Source organism: Macaca mulatta, chromosome 3 (genome assembly GCF_049350105.2).
Source record: "Macaca mulatta isolate MMU2019108-1 chromosome 3, T2T-MMU8v2.0, whole genome shotgun sequence".
Classification (NCBI taxonomy): domain Eukaryota; kingdom Metazoa; phylum Chordata; class Mammalia; order Primates; family Cercopithecidae; genus Macaca; species Macaca mulatta.
The window spans coordinates 86,476,496-86,498,893 of record NC_133408.1 but is presented as its reverse complement, the minus strand read 5'-3'; positions in this window follow the sequence as shown (position 1 = coordinate 86,498,893).

Genomic DNA, 22,398 nt, shown 5'->3' with positions numbered 1-22,398 from the left:
TGTCTTTAGCCTTCTGTGATGATTATGAGGCCTCTGCCGCCACGAGGAACTATAAGTCCAATTTTACCTCTTTCTTTTGTAAATTGCCCAGTCTTGAGTATGTCTTTATCAGCAGTGTGAAAACAAACTAATACAGTAAATTGGTATCAGTAGAGTGGGGCACTGCTGAAAAGATACCTGAAAATGTGCAAGCGACTTTGGAACTGGGTAACAGGCAGAGGTTGAAACAGTTTGGAGGACTTAGAAGAAGACAAGAAAATGTGGGAAAGTTTGGAACCTCCTAGGGACTTGTTGAATGGCTTTGACGAAAATGCTGATAGTGATAGGAACAACAAGGTCCAGGTTGAGGTAGTCTCAGATGCAGATGAGGAACTTGTTGAGGACTAGAGCAAAAGTGACTTTTGTTGAGTTTTAGCAAAGAGACTGGTGGCATTTTGCCCCTGCCTCAGGAATTTGTGGAACTTTAAGCTTGAGAGAGATGATTTAGGATATCTGGCAGAAGAAATTTCTTTTTTTTTCTTTTCTTTTTTAAGACAGAGTCTTGCTCTGTCACCCAGGCTGCAGTGCAATGGTGTGATCTCAGCTCACTGCAACCTCCACCTCTCAGGTTCAAGCAATTCTTCTGCCTCAGCATCCCAAGTAGCTGGGATTACAGGAGCCTGCCACCACACTGAGCTAATTTTTGTATTTTTAGTAGAGATGGGGTTTCACCATGTTGGCCAGGCTGGCCTCGAATCCCTGACCCCAGGTGATCCTTGGCCTCCCAAAGTGCTGGGATTATAAGCATGAGCCACTGCGCCTGGCCTGGCAGAAGAAATTACTAAGCAGCAAAGCATTCAAAAGATGACTTAGGTGCTGTTAAAAGCTTTCCATTTTAAAAGGGAAACAGAGCATAAAAGTTCAGAAAATTTGCAGCCTGATGAAATAGTAGAAAAGAAAAACCCATTTTCTGAGGAAAAATTCAAGCCAGCTGCGGAAATTTGCATAAGTAGTAAGGAGCCCAATGTGCCCAGTCTGTCTCGTCCCTCTTCCTTGTCAAGGTGGCCCTTTACAGCTGCCCTGTTCAATACAGATGAGCCACAGGAACTATTGGGCATTTGAAATGTGGCTAGTCCAAAGTGAGATGTGCTGCAAATGTAGCACAGAAATGGAATTGTGAAGATTTGGCAAAAACAAAAAATGTCAAAGGCGTCATTAATAATTTTAATCCCCAAGACCATGGGGAAAATTTCTCCAGGGCATGTCCTAGCTCTCATCCTTCTGTCTCCCCACACAGAGTTTTCATGGCAACAGATTCTAGGAGAGGGAGAGAGAAATCAGACAGGGTGCTAGTGCCTTAGTCCGCTTCAGGCTGCTATAACAGATTGCTACAGACTGGGTAAATTACATAGAACAGAAATTTACTTCTCGGAGTTCCGGAGGCTGGGAAGTCCAAGATCAAAAGGCTGGCATCTGGTGTTTGGCGATGACTTTCTTGCTTCATCCTCTGAAGGGAGAAACACTGTGACCTCACATGGCAGAAGAGTGGAAGAATAAAAGGGATAAGCTCTTTCAGACAGGCCCCTTTGTATATAAACAGCATTAATTTGTTCACAAAGGCAGAGCCCTTATGATCTAAACATCTCCCAAAGGCTCCACCTCCCAACACTATTGCACTGGAGATTACGTTTCTAACACAAGAATCCTGGGGGACACATTCAGGCCATAACAAGGAGATAAGTAGAAATTTCTCCCTCTGAGTCCTCTGGGTGGGGGAGTCAGGGCAGGGTGAGGGAACATGCTGGGGAAATGAGATTGGAACACTCTTGCTAATGGATGGACCACAGGCTGAGTTTTCCACTGGATGTAAGAGTTACCTTCTCAGATATTATGGAGAATTTACTATGTGTGCCTCCACCAAATCACACAGGCCAGAGGAGAATGCTGAATGTCAGAGAAAATGATTGAACAGGGCCAAGTTTAAACTCCAGGTGAATGGAGTCTAAATACGAAAGGTAAAACCTGGCAATGTAGTCATGACCACCTCCATAATTATTAACCCCCAATCCTTGGTTCCAGACTCTTAATTCAAAAGGAGAAACATCTATTGGGCATGACTTCTTGTATGCCAAGTAATGCATTGTCTACACTGAAAAGGGGATGGGAGGTTGGACTTTAAAATCAGTTAAAAAGCCTATTTCAAATGCAGATTCTGGCCTCCAGATATTTCAATAAAAAAGAGATAAGGAATCTGATTTTTCATTTAAGAAGCAGCCCAGAAGATTCTGAAGCAGGTGATCTCTCAGCCACTCTTTGACAAGCACAGATTTAATGTCTCCTAGACCAAACAGGCAGACACAGCAGAATGAAACTCTACAGCTCAACTGCAGGGTGGATGTGCCCAGTCTATCTCGTCCCTCTTCCTTGTCAAGGTGGCCCTTTACAGCTGCCCTGTTCAATACAGATGAGCCACAGGAACTATTGCGCATTTGAAACATGGCTAGTTCAAAGTGAGATGTGCTGCAAATGTAGCACAGAAATGGAATTGTGAAGATTTGGCAAAAACAAAAAACGTCAAAGGCGTCATTAATAATTTTTGATGTTACACACTGAGATGACAATATGTTGGATTTATAGGTTTAAATAAAATATATTATAAACTTGATTTCACTTTTTAAAAACTTTTTTAAATGAGGCTACCAGAAAATTTAAAATTACATTGTGGCTTGAATTTGTGACTTGCATTATATTTCCATCGGGCTTCCCAGGTCTAGTCAATCCCTGCCACAGAACACCAAGCAACACCTCCATCCTGTCCCCAGACCTACTGCCCTTAATCACCGAGGCCCCTTTGGAATCCTAATAACTATAATTTGTGGCTCCTTGTGTGCCAGAACTGCACTAAAATCCTTATCCATGTTATCTCATTTAATGTTTACAATCACCCTTATGAAACAGTCATTTCAATCCCGGGTTCTCAGATACACTGCCCCCGGTACTGACCTCTTCTGAAGCTTTTCTGGTGCTGTATTGAAAACGCCCTCCTCTCTGTAAGTCCTCCAGCCACCTCTAAACTGCTGGAGATCAGATCCATTTGTATTTTAATTCTCGCTTCCTAGCACATGGCGCTCTGGGACACAGACAGATTAAGTGACTTGTCCACCCTCTGGGTCACAGGGCACCAGGATTTGAATATGATCTGTCTGCAAAGTCCAGGCTTTTTTTTTTTTTTTTTTTTGAAAAGCACTTTACTGAGGAATGACTGACACATAAAAAGGTATGCTTTTCAACCATCACATACACCAGCTGTCGGGTGGGTTGCTGCGGGAGCAGGGAAGAGAGCCCGCTTCTCTTTCCCCGTGATTCATTTTTTCCTGCATGGGGTTGTATCGCCAAAAAGTGTGCAAACAGATTGGTAAACACTAAAGCTGATCCTCGTTACTGACAGGTGAAAAGAACATCTGTAAGACCCAAAACACCTAGGGAAGTACATTTGTAAAGTGACTGAGCCTGAGCTCCGCCTGTCTCTTTGGAAGCAGCCAAGGTACAGTAAATGCTCTTGAACACCAGGGGGCAGTGTGTGACCGCCGTTTCTCATTCGGCTCCCTGCAGCGCCTCAAAGCAGTTTTTCTCAGTAAAGCTGGTCTCTGCTACATGGGTCCTAAGTCTGAGTCTCTGTCACCTCTGTCAACAAGACTTCCCTTGAGTGACAAAACTGAACTTAAGTAATGTAAGTGCCCACAACAGCTGAAGTCTGAGCAATTCTTAGCGGCAGGAAGATGTTTCTCTTGCTACCTGAACTACTCCTAGAATAGTAGAGCGTCAAAGAACCACAGATATTTAAGCATCGCTGGGCAAGAGGTGCCTGACCTCTATCCCTGAGGGCACTGAGTCCTGTCTGGGACTCTCTATTACGTTTCTTTTCTGTCTTTCTCCTTCCTTTCACCTACAAGTAAATCATTTCTGTTTTAAGAAATCAATCAAGGCATCAGCAATGAACTCTGGGTATGGGATGCCCACTCATAGGAGCTCAAAATCCCCAAGCTCCTGGATACTTTCACATGGACGGAATGCTCTCCTTACCCTCAGCGTGCCCCAGCCGCAGCTCACCACCCTTGGCCCCTCCCCTTGTGGGGTCCCTTCTCAATGCCCTGCATCTGGGAGCCTCCCTCTCACCCAGACTTTGCCATGACCTTGTTCTGCTCACTCTCCTCTCCTTTCCCTGCCCCTGGCTATTCCCTGTCACCCACTGACTCCGTGGAAGAGGACCCCCTCCCAGCTGAGTCTGTGACCCCAGGGCCCACACTGCTTTCCGCTGGAGGCAGCCAGTGAGTGGTAGACGCATGCGCACGGTCTCAGCTCTGTTACTGACCAGGCAGATAGCCTTGGACACCTGCCTAAACCTCTCTTCTCTTCTGCCCTTCAGATTCCTCATTTCCTCATTTTGGAGCTTCCTCTGGGTCACATGCCAAGACCCCTGGGCACATGTTCATCGCTATGACCAGCCCTGGCCCTCTCCCTTTGGGAGGCAGAGTCAGTTACATGCCTCTTTTGACACAGAGTGCACCTATATCCATGTTTGAAGTGATTGCCTGGGCATGAATATACGGGTCACCGTCCAATTCGCTGCAATAGTTAAAGGGAGTAAGGGGAAGGGAGCCTTGCTGAGTGGTCTGGAGTGAGGTAAAATGAAAAGGCAAATACCCTCCCTTGATGCTTTGAACTCTTCTACAAGAGAGACTATTCTACTACATAGATTAGGACACATTCCTCAGATGAGGAAACAGAGGCTCATAGAAAGTTCAACAACTGGCCAGGCATGGTGGCGCAGGCCTGTAATCCCAGCACTTTGGGAGCCCGAGGCAGGCAGATCACTTGAGGTCAAGAGTTCGAGACCAGCCTGGCCAACGTGGTGAAACCCCATCTCTACTAAAACTACAAAAAATTAGCCGGGCGTGGTGGTGGGGGGCACCTGTAATCCCAGCTACTCTGGAGGCTGAGGCAGGAGAATCGCTTGAACCCAGAAGGCAAAGGTTGCGGGGCGGCGGAGGTTGCAGCGAGCGGCGATCGCGCCATTGCACACCAGCCTGGGGAACAGAGTAAGACTCTGTCAAAAAATAGATAAAATAAAATAAAATTTAAAAACTCGAAAGTTCAACAGCTTGTGCAGAGTCACTTGCTACCCAAGAGCCCTTGACTCAAGCACATCAGTGTGGCTTAAAGTCCACCCTGTGGCTCCTCCCAAGCTTCTCGTACCTCCGGGTCAAGGGGCGTTGACGGAAGGCATTCTGCTTGTGCCTTCCAAACAGCTGCTTTCAAAAGAGAAACAGAATTAGACATAGACTAGAACCCTTGAAGAAATGCTGGATTCCGTCCCTGCAGGGAAGTGACCGACCAGATCTGTGGAGGGGCTGGGAGCTGCCGTGGCCCTCACAACCCAGCTCACCCCGCGGACTTCAGCGCGAGGGACTCGCAGGCTCAGTTTGCAGGGGCGCTGCTGTCACCCCGCACCCACCTCCCCAGCCCAGGCAGCCCAGGACTCCCTCTGGCTTATGTGTAGTAAAAAACAAAGGCAGTGTCTGGTTCAGATCCAAAAAAGCCACAGCGGTAGCCACAGAGATATTTCTCCAAGTCTCATAGTGATCTAAAATTCAGAATGCCAAGCATATTTGAACTCTTTAATAACCCCCATTTCCAAAGATGCTCTGTTTTAGCTAGTGTCCAATCCCTGTATTACACTTCCTAAAAAAGAAACATTCCCCGTGCTGGATCCACATGGCTCTTTCCTCTTCAGCGCGGAGAGCGGAGGTGGAGATGGGCTTCGGTGCTTCGGCTGAACCGGGCCGGTGCGCAGTCACTCCCCGCCTGCACCACGGGGTGGCAGCAGCAGCATGGGCTAAAGGGGCTACTGGAGGCGTTTGCAGTTCCGCCCGCTGAGAAGCCACTATTCAATGCCCCACAAACTGGCTAATCCCCAGGCCCTCCACAGGTGTGGTGAGGGGAGTGTGGAGGGAGGGAAGGAGGGCAGTGGCCAGTGAAGTCTTGGAGATTGTGCCTGATGTCTGAGTGTTCTGGAATAGGACTGTCCTTTCTCTCATTGACAGGGGGAGCTAGAGCTGGCAAGAGAGGGCCAGGAATTTTTTCTCTTGCTGGCACTTTGCAACAGGTCTGGCCTTTGGACCCAGAACCCCATAAGGCCAGGTCTGTTCTTTTGCATATGAGACTTCCTCCTTCACAGAAGCTATGACTTCTAGACCAGGCACCGTTGACTTCTGTACTCTTCCCTCTTCTTCTAAAATTTTCTCCAAAAAGCATACCCACTGCCCCCTGTGCTGTGTCCCCTCCAGCTCTGGTCCTCCAGAGTAAAGCCCAGATTCCTTCTCAGAGTGTTTGGGACCTATGCACCTTCACCCCGAGTTTTCACTCCTGCCAATGCCTTATGTACACCCCATCACCTTCCTTCCTGACTCTCATCTACAGGAGTCCACTTTCCCACCTCATACTGTCTCTTGTACCTTCCTCTCCTCCTCTTCCTCTTCTGAAAGGGCTCCTCCCTAGTTAGTGTTTAACTCATGTTCTTGGAACCCTTCCCTGATGTCTGAACTGTTAATTATAACATGTGCCACTTCCCTGGTGCCTGCAAACACTGCAAGATTTAACTCATCTCCTTCTCACAATGACTCAGTCATCTGAACAGATGAGGACACTGAGGCACACAGATAAAAACTTGCCTGAGGTCGCAGAGCTAAGGAAGAGGCGATCCTAAATTGCCATCTCTGAGTAAACTCACATATTCTCTGCCTTGGAACTCAGAGACTGGAATTGTGCCACTATGCTTCTCTGTGACCGGTTATGATCAAAACATGTCATAACATCTTTTTTTTTTTTTTTGAAACATAGTCTCACTCCATCACTCAGGCTGGAGTTCAGTGACACAATCTCAGCTCACTGCAACCTCTGCCACCCGGGTACAAGCGATTCTCCTGCCTCAGCCTTCTGAGTAGCTAGAATTACAGGTGCACCACCACACCCGGCTAATTTTTATATTTTTAGTAGAGATAGGGTTTCACCATGTTGGCTAGGCTGGTCTCGAACTCCTGACCTCATGTGATCTGCCTATCTCAGCCTCCCAAAGTGCTGGGATTTACAGGTGCGCACAACCACTCTCAGCTGATGTTTGTATTTTTAGTAGAGATGGGGTTTTACCATGTTGGCCAGTCTGGTTTCAAACTCTTGAGCTCAGGTAATCCACCCTCCTCGGCATCCCAAAATGCTGGGATTAGAGGCTTGAGCCACTGTGCCTGGCCCCAAACAGGGTCATACATCTTGATTCCCAAACCAAGGAATGTGGAGAAGTGGTGAGGGTTGAGATCCCTGTTCTTGCACTTGCTAGCTGAGTGATTTCAGAAAGGTAACACACACACACTCTCTCTCTCTCTCTTTCTGTCTCTCTCTCTCTCTCTCCATTGGTAAGACTGTTGTGAGAATAGAGATTAGAGATATAATATGTGTGTTCAGTTTGCAGTAGAGTCTGTGAGTGCAGTATCCAGGAGTACTCTATTTTGTGGAATCTCCTATAGCCAGGAACTCAGCATCAGTCACTTTGTAAATACAAATACATGCAGCCATGTCCCAATGGCTCCGTGAGGTTTCTTTATTTTTATTTTTATTTTTTATTTTTTATTTTGAGACAGAGCCTCGCTCTGTCGCACAGGCTGGAGTGCAGTGGCGTGATCTCAGCTCACTGCAAACTCCGCCTCCCTGGTTCATGTCATTCTCCTGCCTCAGCCTCTGGAGTAGCTGGGACTACAGGTGCCGCCACCACACCCGGCTAATTTTTTTTTTTTATTTTTAGTAGAGACAGGGTTTCACTGTGTTAGCCAGGATGGTCTCAATCTCCTGACCTCGTGATCCGCCTGCCTCAGCCTCCCAAAGGCTCTGTGAGTTTTCTAAATAAACACTGTAACTCAGAAATGTGTGATTGGAGGTGTTAAAACTACAGAGAATTGAAGGATGAAAACTTACCAAGAAACATTAGATAGAGCCCTTTCGTTGGCAGTGCATCCCACATGAGGTTAAATCCCATACCTCTGACCCATGAGGGGGCCCAAGAAGCCCCCGCTCTCATTTCCAAAGAACACTCTCCTTCTGCAGACCCCATTTTCCTTCCCAGCTTGCAGCCTGATTTCAGGGTGTGTGCCGGTTCACAGTGACCGCCAATCTGACACCCACCACCCCACCTCATGCACAGGGCTCCCCGGCAACCCTCAGTTGCACTATTCAACCCCATACTTCTGGCTGGGATGCTGGCCACAGCTAACCCCGGCAGAGTCATTCCTAGACCCCAGGACTTTGGAAGTGGGAGTGAGGAAGAGCCAGTCTCTGCAACCAGTGACTGTAAATCTGAACGAAGAACCTGGGCACTGTGGGATCCCATCTCCCACCAGCCAGGCAGAACAAGTGTGCTGGGAAGGATGCATGAAGAGAGGATGGAGAAATCAGAATGTAAAGATGTGAAGAGGATGCCCCCAGAGCTCCCAGTCACATGCAAGCTCTCAGTTCTGCTCTCCCCAGAGGGGATCTCCCTACAGCACCACCATTCACCTGGTTACCTTGAATTAGCCTCTGTTCCTTGGCACCAAAAAATGTCCTATGACATCAAACTGTCTGCAGCCAGAGACCCCAACATGCTGTGATGAGAAAGTGCTGGACACTGGTGACCTTGTCTGCAACCTCACACTGTGTCCTGCCATCCCAAGTAGGTCTTTGAGAGAAGGGAGAATCCTTCCCTGCCATTGTTCTGCATGAAGAAAACCAGAAGTAAATGGCACTGGCGATGTTTCTGTCATCAACAGAAGTCCCCTGCACATCCTTCCAGTTGATTCATGGGAGCCCCACTGTTTGGGTGGATTTGGTCACCTCCAGCCACCTAATTCCCACTTAGAGCTATGATTGAGCTTGGGAGGGGAGTGCCAGCCCAAGCCTTCCCCCTGTAAACCACAGATTCTGGGTCTCCTGCTTCCCCTGGGAAGCTGTGAAACCCTTTCCTCTAAAGCCTCACCTGGTGAATGGCCCTTCATCATGAGCTTAGGACTCATATCCTAGGAAGATCTTCCAGGAACCCCCACAGCCTTCAGTTGGGAAGGTCCCCTCTTCCGCGCCCATGGCTCCTGCTCTCACAGTACTTCCCATCCTCTCCTGCAATGTTGCATTTTTCTCTTTTTCTATCTGGACTGAGAGGTCCTTAAGAGAAAAGTTATCCTTCATTCTTTTTAGCCACCTGCTGGTAATAAGTATTCAGTAAATATCTGTCAAACTGACTTTTCAAAATCACAACCAACCATCACCCCCGTTCTTAGCATTTCTGTTCTTCCAAATGGAACTTTAAGATAGATACAGGCTTTCTAGCTCGTTTTCTTCTCACTGTCTCATCCACCCACTCCTAGGAAGTGTAGAGACCCTTTTGGTTTTACAAGATTTGGAACAGATCTCTTCTAGAGAATCTAGAATACAGGGAAAGCAGAGGCAGTAGATAATCATACCTCCCTGATGTGATTACCCACACAGGATTCTCATGGGCAGCTCCGAATCTTCTGGAAATCTGTCCCAGGTTGAGCAAACAAGCAAAGTTTTCACAATCATGTTTTTGGGTTCTAGTTTTTGACTTGCAGATTTGATAGTTATGGAAGTCCTGAGGCCTCTGCACCAGACCAACTGACCCCTGTGGTTTCAACATGTGGACCCCATGTGGACCACTTTGAGGCAGCTGTTAGAGGTAGTAATGCCAACATGTAGGAACTCTGTGATACCAAGTAAAGAAAGCACTAGGGTGGTATGGGAGTCATGGAAGGGTTGGGGTGAGGGTCAGGGTGAGGGGCTGGTGACTGTGAAACGGGACGGTGAGTCATGGGATGTAGGGTGGAACTTGGGGAAAGTATGGAGGGTCAAGGATATCTACTGATCCATTAACGGGTCATGTTTCCATTCGACTGTGGTTTTAGGCCATCTCAAAATGTCTCCTTTATAAAATGACCCTGTGCCAATGTTTGTGTGCCAATATTCCATACCCCACAGGGCTCCTCCCTCCCTTCAGACTCCTTTTCTGATCATCTGCAGTGAGGCTCAGAGCTACCGTCAGAGGGCGATGTTGTGGGGTGTCCAGGGATCACTCAACCTGTCCAAGATAACATACATTTCAGGAGACCCTTGGGCCAGACTACCCCTAGCCCCAGACTGTTAGCTGCCTGGTCCTCACATACCCTGCCCTCCTACCACAGTCAAAACCCAGGCACAGAACTGCTGGAGCCAGAAAAGAAAAACAAACAGAGAGTCTCTCTCTTCAGAGCAGATAACTTTCAAGCTACCTCTGAGCTGACCTCAGGAGTAATAATGATGACAGTTGGATACTCTGCCCCTAGTAGTTTTGCTATGGTGCAGACCCTCATTCTCTTCCCTCTTCCTGCCGCTGTGGCTGTAAAACCAAGCGTGGCTGGAGCCTGGTCAGCCTGGGCCTGCCTAGCAGTGATGGGCAGAGCTCTTCCTTTACCTATGATGGGTGGACAGCAGGAGTGAGAGATACGGGTTTTATTCCTTTTTTTTTTTTCTTAAGACAGCATCTTGCTCTGTAGCCCAGGCTGGAGTCCAATGGTATGATCTCGGCTCACTGCAACCTCCGCCTCCAGGGTTCAGGCAATTCTTCTGCCTCAGCCTCCTGAGCAGCTGGGATTACAGGGGTGCACCACTACCCCCAGATAATTTTTTTGTATTTTATTAGAGAACAGGTTTCACCATGCTGGCCAGGCTGGTCTCGAACTCCTGACCTCAGGTGATCCGCCAGCCTCAGCCTCCCAAAGTGCTGGAATTACAGGCATGAGCCACCGCACCCAACCACGGGTTTTGTTTCTAACCACTAAGATCTCGGGTTCTTTTGCCAACACTGCATCCTCCTGCCTAGCCACTGACACTATGTGCAGCTGACACTTACATGGCCTCTTACATTTTACTATTAGGTTGGTGCAAAAGTAATTGTGGGTTTGGCCATTACTTTCAAATGGCCAAAATCGCAATTACTTCTACGCCAACCTAATATGTTTTCGTGTATCCACACATGGCCTGAGAAAGTAAGCTGAGGTTCAGAAGAATAAGGTGGCTTGTCCAGGGCTATACGGCAAGTACACAGTGACGTTAATTAACATTTCACAAGTACTTGCAGGCTCTACGTTCTGAGCTAAGTGCTCTGCGTGGATCATTCATCTTGGCCTCACAACAAGCCTATGGTGCAAAGTTCATTTACCACCTAAATGTATCTCTGTCTGTCCCTTGCGGAGCTCGGGAACTGACTGTGGCAGCCTGGAGAGTCTGACCTGAACTCAGTTCTGAAGCCTGTGATCCTCTGACTCCACGTTTAGCATATCCTGACTAGCAAACCCAAGCAGAAAACAAACACATGCTTTTATTATGCTTAATGCTGAGAGCTCAGAGACATGACTGTTTTTATTAGACTAACAACACCAAACTCATCTTGTGTACCAGATTAACCGAATCATGTGATAGTGAAAAACATTGGATTAGTTCTTGTACTTCTGAAAGTTTTAGGAATATTTAATTTGTATAAGTGCTTACTTATTTCTCTCTAAGTCTATTAGAATAGAACTCCTTTAAGGAATTTTATAAACTAATTTAGTAACATCATTTGGAGGTGGAAAAATATCACATATATAGTCATCTCTCAGTATACCTAGGGGTTAGTTTCAGGACCCCCCACAGATACCAAACTCCATAGATGCTGAAGTCCTTGATATAAAATGGCATGGTATTTGCATGTAACTATGCACATCCTCCTTATACTTTAAATCGTCTTGAGATTACTTAGAATACCTAATGCAATGTAAGTGCTAGGCAAATAGTTGTTAAACTGTATTGTATTTGTATTATTTTTTATTGTCGTATTGTTATTTTTATTTTTTTCATATACTTCTGATTTGTAGTGGGTTGAATCCATGGATGTGGAATCCACTGATACGAAGGACCAGCTGCACCTCATATGGGTGCACAAACATATAGACAGACACAAATAGAAATGTTATGACTTTCATCCAAAAATTTTAGCTACCAGTCAGAAATAAACGGAGGAATGAACAACTTCCCAATTTATGTAAGAGTTGTTTCTTGTCTTTGCCCCACTTTATAATTTAATCCAAATTGTATTTCTAGAAGATGGAACAAGTTGGAGCTACCTGCTCAATATGAGGGTTAAAACTTCCCACCAATATTTGCAGAGGAAACTTTTTAAGTTTTCTTTGCCCGGCTGAGTAATCCTATGGGGGTTGTGGACTGAGCTTTAGGTGAGGGACTGAGGATACATTGGATGGCTATCTGGATGTCTCCAAAGCCCATCTGAGTAAATAAAATTTGAATCTGCCTCAGATTAGTGTTTTAAGCCTCAGGTGCTTGCTTTTGGGAATCCTTGAATCTCTCAAGAGCTCCCAAATCAGAGGAGAAGGAGGTCTAAAGTCACAGTGACTACAGGTAGTTGAAGTGCTGGAATGGGATGGAAAAGTCTTAGAAAAGTCAACTTGGAAGATGTTAATTTTCTCAAAGAAGCCACTGACATTTTAAATTGTCCTTCGTGCAATGATGCCAACCGTAAAGGAAGTGGGTAAAGCTGGCCTCCCAGCGATGGAGCAGCAGCAGGGGCTTGAGAACAAGGTTCTAGTTGACTAAGAAGTTTCCACGGAAGCAGTAAGATCAAGTAGGGAGATTTGCAAGGCCTTGAAACAAAAGCTAGGAGGAGCTTCCAGTCCGAGAGGTGCCTCTCAAACAAGAAGCCCGTGCTCTAATCCAGCCTCAGATATATTCAGTCTCAAAAGTGACTCAGATGAATAAGGTTTTTTATGACTTAACCACGGACACAAGAGGCATCTCCAAAGGGGGCACAGAAAATGCAGCCCTCGTAATCCAAAATCATGCCCAAAGATAACAGAAAGAAGGAAACCAAGTTATCACAGGCATCGAAGTCAATGGTCAAGGAAAGGGCTTAGACTTGGACATCCTCTGAGAGGTGGCAATGGTGGGTAGGAGTGTGCCATGTGTCTCAGGTTCCCAACTTGACTTCTAGACACAGATCTGGCAATTGACAGCATTGGCAGGTGGAAAACCAGAGAGAATGCCCTCTCTGATTTCTAAAGCCAAGCTCTCAGGACACTATCAGTGAGCAATATTGGCTTACAGGACCAATACCCGGGTTCTGCCCTATCATTCGCTTTCTTACAACAAATAATACTTTTAAATATTACAATATTTAAAAGCAATATTTATAAGCAATATTGACTTATAAGACCAATACTTGGGTTCTGCCCTATCATTCGCTTTCTTATAACAAATAATACTTTAAAACAGCACAACACAAAACAGAACAGATACACAGTTGCTATCTGTAACAGGGGTCACAACAGCCAAAGACCTAGTTCTAACCAAAAGCATTCTCCTGTAAATCTACATTTTGAAAAAGACAAGGGGAGTCTCATACCACCCTTGCTGGGCTGGCCCCGGACAGAAATCTTGGCGTCTGACTAGTGAGAAAGCATCTTTCATCCGGCTTGGTCATAGAGCGAGGAGTCCCAGCCACGTCACCTTCATCGTCAGAACTGTCAGGAAGAAAACTTCTCCTCTACCATATTAGGTTTAAATGATTGGAAGCCTGAGAATTAACTGGCCATAGATATGGAAATAGGAGAAGAGACAAGGCTGATTACCTGCATGCAGGAGTACCCTGTAAAGAGTAACTCGCTGTCTAGCCAGAGGTACAGGTTTATGCAGCAGCTTAGCAAAAGGAAAAGTTTAGAGCTTCAAAGCCAGGAAGGTTCTGATGAGGCTTCACACAATTTCCTTTTTGGAATGTCGTGGTGCCTAAGTCAGTCACCATCCTGACCTCCACAGATCTGTATGGGGGGATTGTGGTGGCAGCTGAGTCTCTTAAAGCTCTGCTTTAATCAGATAAGGTAAGTTCAGTTAAGATTTCTTTCTGTGTCTGCTGTTGAGTTTTTGATCCCTTCATAAGGAAAGAGAAAAACAGAACCTAGCCAGTTTTGCAGCTATGAGGTGGGAAAAGCAGTTCAATCTCCTGATTCCCCACCACTGGTCCTCCCTTTTCCTCAGCCACTGAAAAGTTTCTGAAGAATTTTTAATGAATGACATGGAACAAATATTCGTTAGTAAATGTTACATGTTATAAAACAGACCCAGAACTAGACAACAGAATACTATTTCTGGGTAATTGAATGACAAGTGGCTTTTATTTTCTTTGATGCCTTACTCTATTTTCCACAGAGAGTATGTATTCATTCTATAATAGGTTGGAAGCCTATTTTAGGCTTTTTTTCTGAAAAAATACATTAAAAAAAGACATAGCAAACACAGCAAACGTAGTAAACATAGCAAAATATTGAGTGTCTGCCTTTGTACAGAACTATATGTTTCTCCTTACCAGACTCTTGTCACTGGGTCACATTCTTGAATGCTATAGAAGATAATTTATCTTAAATGCAAAATACTTGAAGCATCAAAACAATAAATTTTGTGACAAAATAATTGTTCAGAAATATCACCCTGGAGACCGTGCATGGTGGCAAGTGCAGGTAATCCCAGCAACTCAGGAAGCTAAGGTGGGAGAGTCACTTGAGGCTGGGAGTTGGAGACCAGCCTGGGCAACATAGCAAGACCCTATCCTTAAAAAGTTTTTTTTTTTTAAATTAAAAATAAAAGATTACCCATTTTCAAAACCAGGCAAATAAAATAATTGAAGCCAAATTTGCTGCAGGGTTCTATGTGGCGAAATATGGATTGTCTTTGACCTCAATTCTCATTGCAGTGACAAGAGGTGTGAATCTTATAGTCTGATGAGGTTTCAGGGTGGGTCTGGATTGTGCAAATATATTTATTGAGTGTATACACACACACACACACACACACACACACATCTACAGGGTAAGTATTCCTCACCCAAAATACTTGGGACCAGAAGTGCTTCAAATTTCAGATTTTTCTGGATTTTGAAATATTTGCATATCCGTACTGAGACATCTTGAGAATGGGACTCAAGTCTAAACACAAAATTCATTTATATTTTGTGTATACTTTATACACATGGTTTGAAGGTAATTTTATACAATATTTTTAATAATTTTGTATGCCCATCACATGAGGTCAGGTGTAGAATTTTCCACTTCTGGTGTCAGGTTGGCACTCAAAAAGTTTCAGATTTTGAAGCATTTCAAATTTTAGATTTTCAAATTGAGGTGCTCAATTTGTATTATCACATCTATATATATATGCATGTGGATATGTATAAATATCACATCTATATCTATATGTATAGATGTCACATCTATATATATACATGTAGATATATATTAAAAAAAAGACTTAGAACTAGATCACAAAATGGCATTTCTGAATGGGTGAATGACAGTTGGCTTTTATTCTATTTTTTTTTTTTATTTTTATTTATTTTTTGAGACAGAGTCTCACTGTGTCACCCAGGCTGGAGTGCAGTGGCGTGATCTCGGCTCACTGCGACCTCTGACTCCTGGGTTCAAGCGATTCTCCTGCCTCAGCCTCCCAAGAAGCTGGGACTACAGGTGCCGGCCACCATGCCCAGCTAATTTTTATATTTTTTTAGTAGAGATGGGGTTTCATTATGTTGGCTAAGCTGGTCTTGAATTCCTGACCTCGTGATCCGCCCACCTCGGCCTCCCAAAGTGCAGGAATTACAGGCTTGAGCCACCGCATCTGGCCTATTTTTAATTTTTATATCACACATAGGTATGATAATAAAATACCTTTTTAAAATGGTTGTCCTTTTTTGTTGTTTTAGTATTAAATATAAATTCTAGAATTCCTGTCAGGAGCCGATTATACCTTGGACATTGGAGTAAAATACCATGTCTAGGGCCTGCTTCTTTGGACTTTTGATTCCTACAAGATTGGATGAATGAAGATACGTTCGTAGTGTTCTGTTTTCACATCCTAACACACAGTGCACAAGTCTGTCTGCCTTTGGTTTCAGAAAGAACAGCAGGTGGATGGGCTGGAGAGTATAGACCTCAATGCACCCCTTTGCTTTCCCTTTCTTCCTGCATATTGTGGGCCTTCTTTCCTGAACTTCAGTCTTGTGAAATCCCTGCCAGGGTGAGGGAAAATAACTAACAACACCACCACAAACTTTCACTGAGCACTTACTTGGTGCTGAATATGCTCAGCATTTTATATCGACAATCTCAAGTCCTCTTTCCCAGATAAGAACTTGGAAGCTACAAGGAATGGATACTTTGAAGATCTAGTCATTGGAGAAGTTGCTGGCACTTTGTCCAAATGTCAGCCCGGGTCAGCTCTTCTCCAGCAACTGGGACTCCATCGCTCCAGGCATGTCTTGCTCTCATCTATTTTTCTTTCTTAGTCCTAGACTGGTTTATTTCCAAAGAGACACCCCTGTTGTATAAGAAGAAATTTGACTGACCTTTTTCCCTGGTTCCTGGTAGGGAGATGCTAAAACCCTTGGAATTTCCCCAGTGATAGAAGTGTCTTTGTTATAATGAGACCCTTGGATCACACCTGAGTTTTTTCTAATGAAGTAACTCATGGTGGCTTCTAGATGGCTTCAAGATGGGGCTGGTCACAAGAAAGACCAACCATACGACTGGAGATGGGACTGTGGGCCAAGCCTGACTCCTGGAGAGGGGAAGGGGGCTGGAGATGGAATTTAATAATGTGGCCAATGATTTAATTAATTATGCCTACATAATTAAGCCCCAGTAAAACCTCTGGACCCTGAGAGTCAGTGGAGCTTTCCGGTTGATGAAGATATTGATCTGTCTACAGGGAGAAAGACCCTGACTCCACAAGGAGAGGGCATGGAAGCTCTGGGTTCAAGGCCCTCCCAGAACTCACCCTATGCATCTCCTCATTTGGCTGTCCCTGAATTGTAGTCTTTAGGATAAAAGTTTAATAACAAGGGTGGTGCTTTTCTGAATTCTGTGAATCGTTCCAAAGAATTATCAACCTGAGGGGGTTAGGGCAACCTCTGAATTTGTAGCCAGTTGGTCAGAAGTATGAATGGCCCTGGGAACCCCCTCAACTTCTGGCTGGCATCTGAAGTTGGGACTGTCTTGTGGAGGACTGAGCTCTTAATTCATGGGGTCTACACTGACACCAGCCTCCACGTAGTTTGTGCCAGAACTGAACTGCAGAACTGAATCCAGGCAGTTGGGTGGTGTCAGAGTACCACCTTTTCTTTACCCTGTTTGTACTCCTTCTCAGGAGGGGAAACCCTGTGACTGAATGAAGCTAAAATTCTAGTACACAGGGCTGGTAAGGCTGGATTAAAATCAACTTGTTTTCCAAAGCCTTCCTTTTGGCTCAGTGTTAAATCCACTTGATTTAGGATAGCTTCAGAATGCATTTCAAAAAAGTTGGAATCATCACCATGTTGGAAGCTGCTGGGTATTCAACTGGAACAGAGGGAAGTCATATTACATTGTCTAAAACTGCAGAGCAAGTGAAGAAACGCTGGGTCAAGGGAACCCAAGGAAAGTCTGCTCCTTGACCTTCGGTCTTGCAGGTCAGCAGAATGTTCTTCTCCCCTTTGCTTTGAAGGCTCTGAGAAAGTGTTGTTACTATCCTGTAGATGGGGCAGAGGTGGGTGAGAAAGGGTCTGGATTATTACCTCAATTCAAATGACTCATTTATCTAAACTCAAAGGGGAGGGAGCTTGGACTGGATCTTTGGTTTTTGTTCTTTGCATGAACTTCAGAAGAAATACTTATCATATTTCATGACTTCATCTTTGGAAAGATGTGGATCAAATGGAAGGTGTCTAGGGGACCTGGGTTCATAGAGCAGTGAGTTTCTGAAGAGCATCAGGACTAAGAATGGCTGAGAAATAAATCTATAACTTACAGTCACCCCAGAGAGCCTGAGATATCCAAGGCACGAGAGAAAGAAGTCTCTTATTTAGGAGAATATAGTCAATCCTTGAGCTATGACATACCCACTGGGCTTTTTTGTTTGTTCTTCAGCCAGTACAATTTTTCTTGCTTACCCAGTTTGCTGCTTATTAAAAAATTCTCTCTGGGCAATGCATCTAGGTATATTTTGGATAAACATTTGGGGGCGTCAGAGTCATCTTCAAACGAAAATGTAAGCATTTCTTGTTTTGGCTCACTGGGGATAGCAGCCACAGACTTCTTATCTTGGTAGTAAGTGAGGCAGCTCAGTTCCTTCTCTTCTTCCCCTAGGGCCCTGGCCTGTCTCCAGCTCTGCGCCTCAGTGGGGGAGGAAGAGAAGGGAGGTAGCTGGCTGCTTGTCTCCAAACAGCAATGGAATGCCTTGGCCTGGCTGTTCAGTAATCCCCTGCCAGCTGGCTGCCTCCCTTTCCTCTGGGAACTCAGTGAATCACACCTCCGCAGCGCATTTGGCTCTTGCAAGCCCTGAAGGGCTAGAGGCTTGTGCCTGCCAGCTCCGAAGAGCTGTAGCCCAACTTCTGAGCATGGATCATGTTGGGACTCTGGAATTTCTGAGCATAAGAGGCTTTCCAGCTGCAGGGGAAGAACACTCATCTGGAGGCACTGCAGGATTCAAAGTGGGTTGGACTGTTCACAGGGAGACAGCGAGTGCTTTTTCTTTCCCCATCTTTTCTTAGGGAGCCTTCCAGGAGCAGAGGATTTTGCAGGTAGGGAAGCAAAGTAGGAGAAGAGTACTTAGTCCTTTTCCTGTATCTGCTCCGTGATGACCTCAGATAAGGTAAACCTTGCATAAGCTCTCCAGCCATCAGTCAGGGCATGAGCAGAGCACCAGGATGGTTGCACATATGACCAAATGCATATTTGGGGTTTTTATTTCAGTAGTTCAGGAACAGGCACACAGAAGGGAGCTAACTGCTGAGATGTCCCTTCTACCATTGGCATAGAAGCATACATTCTAAGACTGGATCTTTTTCAAAGGTAGGGAGTGATCAGGTTTTAGTTGCTTCCAACTGGAGTGGCTAGAGGGTCTTTCTTTAGATGGGGTATGAGGACAAAGACCGAAGCAGCACAGGAAGAGAGCAAAGCCAATACATGCACATTCCCCTACCTAGGCATGCTGAATGCTTCCCCCAAGTTAGCAGCAGGCCTCGGTCCCAAACGGAAGGCCCCTGGGTAAGGTTGGCCAGCTCTTTGGCACTGCAGTGCTCCTTCCAGTCGGGTTAGCAGACTTGCCAGGCTACTTTTCACTTCAATCACTCAGCCACAGGCTGAGAAGTCTCAAGTAGGAGAAGGGAAACCAGGAGCAAGAGAGAAGTGTGAGCTGAGCCCCATAGAGCTGTGGCAGGGTGAGAAGTCAAGGTACCTATGAGGAAATTAGCCTGGTACTTCATTACAATGTTCCTGTAGAGTGAAAGGAAAAAAACTAGGTCCATGCACTGCTCCTGGGGAATTCCACATACAGTTCCCTGCTTCCTTTGTGAAGAGCTGGTGATAGCAAATCCTGCTTCTTGGCCCCAGTTCTCCCCAGCATGCCACCTCTGTGGTCACAGTCTTCCTTTGCAGGGGTCAGGCTGGAACCGGACTGCTGGGGGCTGGGAGGAAGCTGACGGGAAGAGTGCATCATTCCCGACTTCTGCAGCCCCTCCCTTGCCCACTCTCCTGCTTTCTTCCTACAGGGAGGGAGGAGGAACTTGCAGAATGGGAGGGAGTTCTGGCCACTTGAGGAACCCAACAGCAGGGCAGCTGTGGACCCCGCAAGAGTCCAAGGGCACTCCCTCCACCCCATCCACTTCCAGTCCTTCTCCAGCACCCTCCTTGCGTGCCACTCCTGTCATTGCCAAAGGGTGTTTTACAGAATTATTTTCCCCCGCCACCCTTGAGGCTTGCCCCTAGTCTACTCAACCTAGGTCCTGCAGGAACTCAGCAGTGGCAGTGACGCGTGATCCTCGGGCTGCTTCATGGGGTGCTTCATCTTCCTGTTCCACCTTCCAACCGCTTCCTCACTCCCCATTCAGTTCAGAGGCCCAGGCCAGGCTCAGGGGCCTTCCTGACACATTGCCAGATGGTCTTGTCTTCACAGGTCTAAGTCACCTTTGCATTCTCTGGGTTGCTTGACCTATGGCCATTCCAGCACATCAATCGGAACTTCCCCTGGTCCTTACTCTCTGCCTAATCACCCAGGACAGTTACCTGTCTCGTGGGTCAAGGGAGTTGCCATGCCGGCTTTGTTCACTGAAACATCTACCTTGTCCACTCTGTTGCCTCTTTTCTATTAGCCGGCTAGCACAGCCAGAACGGTTACAAGAAAAGTTCAACCTTTCCTCCTCTCCACCCCTCCTTGATCCACTATTTCTTTCCTTTCCTTGGGAAATAATGTCTTTCATACTCTCCAAGGTATGCATTTTTTCCCCCAATTTGGTAACTACTAAAATCGGAGCTTACCTGTTAGAGGATGAAAAGCACCATGTCATAGTTTAATGGGCAGTGCATGTTATTTCTTAGTGGGAACATGGAGTACCATGTGTCTTACTATGGAAGGCATCTCGGAGGGGGTGAAATGCGGTATGTTGCTTCAAAGAGGCCACTGCATTCCCCTTTTTTTTCATGTGTCACTTAATTCTCATCTATTGTGTTCTGGTTTCTCTTCCCAACCACGCCAGTGAAAAATGCTTCCCTGCAGTCATCCAGGGTCTCCTAACTCTTAAAACCTGTCTTTTCCTGTCCATGTTTTACTTGATCTGGATGTTGTTTTCGACAGTATTGGCCTTCTAGAATCAGCCTCCCTGTTTCTAGAGCACACTCTCTCTGCTGTCTCTCCCACCCTCCCCTCCCCTTCCCACCCCTCCCCTCCCCTCCCCACCCCTCCCCTCCTCTCCCCATCCCTCCCCTACTCCCTTTCTTATGCAGGCCTTCATGTCTCTTGGTTCCTGGAGCCAGTGATCCTCCGGATTTCTTCCTCAGTCCTCTACTCCTGCTACCCCTGTACCCCTGTGCCTGGCAATGACGCTCTTACCCTTTCTTCATCTGTCACCTTCAGATCAAAGGCTGCTGAGTCTGGGCCTGTACTGGGATCTCTCTCTGGACCCCTGCTTGCCGAATCTCTCTCCTTGTATTTTTTTTCACCATAAACCAGGGGTTCTCCGTCTGCAGTGATGTCTCCCCCTTGCCCTGCCATGGGACATGTGGCAATGTCTGGAGATGTTTTTAGCTGTCACCACGTGGGGGGATGCTACTGGTATCTAGTGGGACACCACTAAACATTCTATAGTACTTAAGACACTGCCCTACAACAAAGAATTATCCAGCCCCGAATGCCAATAGTAGCATGTCTGAGAAGCCCTGCGCTAGGCACTCCAGATGGACAGTGCCCCAAGCTGAACTTCCCCTTGAACATCTTCCATTATGAGTTGCCATTGCATCCTGTTTCCCTGTCTGCCTCTCCCATTGGGCTGGGAGCTCATGGATATGAACTGTGTTTAATTCATCTTCTCATCTCCAGTCCTTATAAGAGAATATGAATGGAATATTAGATACTGAGGCAGCATGGCTGAATTAATGGAACATGTCATCACTGCCCTATGTCCTAGACAGTGCAAGGTCTCTGAAGGCAGGGTCATGTTAACCTACCACTGGGTGCTGAGGAAAGGTGGAAGCAGTGTGTGACATTCGAGATTTGGGGACAGGTGAGAAAAGTTGTAGAATGGAATTTCCATGCCTCTGCTGGGTGAGTGTGGGCCAGCCTCTGGCTATAAAATGTATGCAAAGAAAAAAAAAGCCTAAAAACAATTTAGAGTCTATTACTGTTTTGAAAAATTGTCAAGAACTTGAATAACTAGGTAGAAAAGGCATAAACAGGGTCTACATTAGTAAAATGAGATTTTAGAAAGTAAAGGCTAATATGAAAGGAAAGATGTGTTCAGATTGTGTTTGGAATAGTAAATATACTCTAAAGTCAAACCAAAAGGGAAGACTGCCAAGAAAATAAGTAGAAAACCTGGGAGGGGAAAGTAAGGACAAATCAAGACATTTTGGCAGTAGGTAAATGTTCACCTCTCATTTTAGCATTCTATTATATTCTCGTTTGGGTAAGATATAATGTCTTTACATCCCCAAAATTCCTTAAAGGAGATCTTTATGAAATAACAGATTGTAGCTCCACCTTTTTACCTCAAACTCTGCTTCCTTTGTATTTCCTGTGCAAGAGGCATTTTTACAAAGTTGTGAGCCCCATCCACCCCAGGCTCATGTGAATTGAAGGAGTCCATGTCACCCACCTCTTTCCTGGGGATGTCCCTGCCCTACATTTCCTTTCTCTTAGCCTCATTTCTTTCATTTATTTTGATTCGATACATGGCATATCTCTTTGTGAGCTGACAATTTATACCTGAGAAAGGGCATA